Genomic DNA, 4,756 nt, shown 5'->3' with positions numbered 1-4,756 from the left:
CAATAGGCCTTAATGCAAATGACAAAAGGCATGAAATCCAGTGGGAGAGCTATGGGAGTGTGCCAATGGGGAAGGGGGTATAAAGATGATTAAGTTATTCTGTATGAAATACACAAAAATTAATTTACACCAAAAAGAGGCATTAGTCTAGAAGGGGTACATGCTAAAGGCCATTCAAAGACTATTACTCAAAGTTTGTCACATGGTCTTGATAATTTTAAGTACCTGAAGAAGCAAAGCCTTCTTTCCTTTGGCTAAGAAAAAGAAGTAAAGTAACTGTAAGGAAGATTGATGGAGCCTTAGCATATAATTGAACAGAGACCAAACTTAGAAGCATAACAGGAAGCCAGGGATGAGAAGACACACTAATCAGACAGAATGAAAGCTAGAACTATTTTAAGGAGAACTAGAGAAAAATATGTGAAACAGAATGGAGCTTCTTGTATGGAAGGATTATTTTATTATTTTTATTTTATATGTATGAGTGTATTGCCTGCATGTGTGTACATGCATGCAGTGCCCATGGAAGTCAGAAGGTGTCAGAGCCCCTGAAATTGAAGTTAAAGATAGTTATTAGCCACCATGTGGGTGCTGGGAATCAAATCTGAGTACTCTGTAAGACTAATCAGTGCTCTTAACTGCTGGGCCATCTTTCCAGTCCCCTAGGAGAATTATTTCACACTTGGATTAAAAAAACAAAATAAAACAAAACAAAATAAAAAATGAACACTAATCTATCCATTGTTTCAAACCTATATTTTCTTTTTTAAAAAAAAATATTTATATTTTTATTTTATGTGTATGCATGTATTGCCTGCATGTAAGTAAGTGCAACCGTGTCGTGCAATGCCAACAGAGGTCAAAAGAGGCTGTCAGATCCTCTGAGACTGGAGTTACGGACAGTTGCTAGCTGCCATGTGGATGCTGGGATTTGAACCTGGTCTTCTGCAAGAACAACCAGTGTTCTTACCTGCTGAGACATATCTCCAGTCCCTCAAACCTATATTTTCATTGTAAGTTATTTTAAACTTTGTTATTAAAATGGGATGCATAATGTAGTCTTTTAAAAAAAATCATTGCGTTTACAGTTAATCTTTTTTCAACACTAGGATTTGAATTCAGAATCTTAAGAATTCTAGACAAACATTCTATCACTTAAAAATACCTTACACATGCCACTTTATATTAGGGGATATATTAGCAGACTTTGGTAGCTTAACTAAGACTTCTGGGTAAAATTATATCCTGGACCTTGGCACTACTGAATTTCAACATCTTTCCAGGTAACTCTAAGATAGAACTTTACCTATGAAGGCTTTGTTATAAGTGAAGCAGGAATCATATCTCATTTTGTGTGCTATTCTTTCTCTAGAGTCCAACAGAGTCATTAACTGTGGAAACAACTTTTCTGAAATGCCTTCTGTTACAAATTGAGCTTTCACCTAAAGTTAATCATATGCTTTGAGATCATTGAACACTATGAATTCACTCTGCCTACCCACTATGTTATCAGCTTATTTAAATTTATCTAGCCTTTAAGAAACCAATATAAACAATCTTACTAGGCCTTGGGCTCCTCTTATAATTAATTTTTATAAGCTAAGTTGAACATATAGCTTTAATCTTAAACATGACCTTTTCTTGCCCCAGTCCAAAAATAACATGTGTGTCTGTGTCTGTGTGTGCATGTCTGTGTATATGTCTGTGTGTCTGTGTGTGTTGTGAAAATATCATCACTGAAAGCAGGGACCTTGGAAGCAAGGAACTTTCCACAGTAAATGTTGTAAAACAACATGTGGGCTTAGGTTGATAACATCTGTTTGTGGTCTTATGTGCTATTCTGGGTCAGTAGGAGTCAGAAAATACAAATTCTTCCCTGGTAAAAAACCCTTGATTAAATATTATTTAAGACAAAGTTTATTATTCCTTTCACATATCATGTTTGGGTTTGCTGTTCAATAAATAAAGTATGCCCTTTGTTCAAAGGAGGAACAATTCTTGGAGGAATCAGAATGAAACACTTCACCTCAGAACAGATTCAGGTCACTTTTGGTTTAAATGACTCCAGGAGTTAGTCTTTCTTTATCAGTGACCAATGTAACTGGCATATGCTTACCACTCAATAACTATTTGCTGAAGAAAGGAATGTAGCTAGACTCTGCCCACTGTACAAACTTTTGTTGAATGTAATGTGCTGCTGGTGAGAGAAACCACCAAAGACTTACAAATGTAATTTGTAACTGCAGTATTAAAATGAAATAGATAAGTGTTAGTCAACATCTCTTCAACATTGGCTAAACAACTTTGGGGAGACATGTCAGTTAATTGTCTTCTGTTGTACACAAGTAATTAAAGAGAAGATTGTTCCTATTCTGAAAGTAAGGCTAAGCAGTCTTAGCTTTCAAGTAAGCCCATCATTTATTCAGATGCCAGAGTTTTCAAAGCACAGTTGCATACATGTTGAGAGAGGTATAATTAAACAATACTTTTAAACAGGGAAAATTGAATATAATGACCACTATAATATACTTTAGTACTCCTTTGATTTAACTAGTAATTTCTTGTGTCTTGTCAAATTATATCCTTTTTACAAATCAATTAATTAAAAATAGTAAGAATTTCTTGTATTTGCCACATACAATGTAATGTTTTGAAAGATGTAAATGATATGGAGTGGTGAAGTGGGGCTAATTACCATTACCCCCACATACTTCTCACATTTTTGTAGTGAATGCTCTGGAATTCTCATAGCAATTTTCAAGAATATAATACAAAATTATTAACTATAGTTACATATTCATATTGTCCAACTGAATTATGAAGCCATTAATTCTAAGTAACTAGAATTTTGTGTCCTTTGACCAGCATTGCCCCATCTCTTCCTGCTTTGCCAGTCCATAGCTCTTGGTAACCATGTTTGTATTTTTCATAAAGTGTGCTCATGCAGGGTTTGCTTTAAGACTTGTCTCACTTAATACAATGTCTTCCAGTTTCTTTCATAGTATCACAAATGAACAAGTTCTTTTATTTTGTTTTTTGAAAGATACATTATTTATTATTATTATTATTATTATTATTATTATTATTATTATGTGTGTGTATGTGTATACCACATGTGTGCAGGTACCACAGAAACACAGAAGAATTCATTAGATCTCTTAGTGCTGGAGTTACAGGTGGATGTTAGTCACCTGACATGGATGATGGGAACCCAGTTTGGGTCTTCTGGAATAGCAGCAAATGCTCTTAGCACTTCACACATCTCTGAATTACCCATTTACTTTATTTTCATTATTTTATTTTATTTTAATTGAACTTTTGTAATTCTTATACAATACACTTAGATGATATTTAGATCCTTTCCCCTACCTACACTTCCACCCACTGCTCCGACCCAATCTAATGTACTCTGTCATGCATATAAAATGGCCTATAGAGTCTAATTTTTGTTCCCAAATGCCCTTCAGTATGGGTCCATCAACTGGACCCACCAAGAATTTCATCCTTGTAAGAAACTGTCTACCCCCCTCCAGCAGACATCAATTGCTAAACATCCCTTGGGTTTGTTTGGGATTTCTTACCCATGTCCCTATGTCTATATTTGGATTTTGTCCTGATTGAGCATGCATAAGTTTTGTGCATGCTGTCACCATTGCTATGAGATCATATGAGTAACTGACCAGCTGTCTGGAAGACGCTTTCTTGATATTGACTTGATATGATAGTGCTTTCCCTGTACATTTTGTTCTAACAGTTTTATAGTTTTACCTGTTATGTTTAAATCTATAATACACTTTGAGATGATTTTTGTCTATTGTAGACAAATATCTGACTGTATGTGGGAACCCATTTTTCTCAATATTATTTGGTGAAGAGACTGTCCTCTGTACATTCTGCATTCGTGGCTTCTGTGCCAAAAATCAGTCAACTATAAATACATGGATTAGATTCTGGGCTCTTTGTTCCATTGGTGTGTGCATGTTTTCATACTCATGCATGCTATTCTGATAACTTTAATTTTGTAGTCATGTCTTAGAATGTGTCCAGTTATCTTGTTGCTCAAGATTCTGCCACCTTTTATTCTGTGGTTCCATATGAATTTTAGGATTATTTTATTTCTTTAAAAATATTTCATTAGCATTTTGATAGGATATTTGCATAGTGTAGATGGTTTATGAAACTGACACTTTACCTACTGCTGTGAGGTACCTAGTTTAGATATTTTAACAAACTATTTATTTTAATAGATAAGCAGTTTCATATTGTTTCTTCTGTTTCTTTATTAATGTTTTATTATTTTCAGTCTGCAGACCTTTTATAGCCATAAATTTATTTATGAGTATTTGAGTCGTTTGATAACTATTACAAATAAGATTGTTTTCTGGATTTTCATTTTGGGTCATTCACTGTAAGTATAAAAATTGCCAGAGAGATGGTTCAGTGGTTAAAACACTGGCTGCTTAATTATGAGAACCAGAGTTCAAATCTTAGAATCCACATCTGGCAGCTCACAAATGCCTGTAATTCCAGCTCCAAGGAATCTGAGGCCCTCCTCTGGACTCTACAGGCACTCACAGAGACATATGCACACTGATATATGCACACACACACAAAAATTAAACAAAACAAAAATTTTAAAAAATTAAAGTAAAAAGATTGCTGCTTCTGATTCTTGTACTTTTATATTATGTCCTGTAATTTTTTACTCAGTTTTATTATGGTGAAAATTTTGAAGCTATGTGTGTGCCAGTCATAT

Source organism: Nannospalax galili, unplaced genomic scaffold (assembly GCF_000622305.1).
Source record: "Nannospalax galili isolate Female #2095 unplaced genomic scaffold, S.galili_v1.0 scaffold975, whole genome shotgun sequence".
NCBI classification, from domain to species: domain Eukaryota; kingdom Metazoa; phylum Chordata; class Mammalia; order Rodentia; family Spalacidae; genus Nannospalax; species Nannospalax galili.
Note: the sequence above shows the minus strand (reverse complement) of the source record.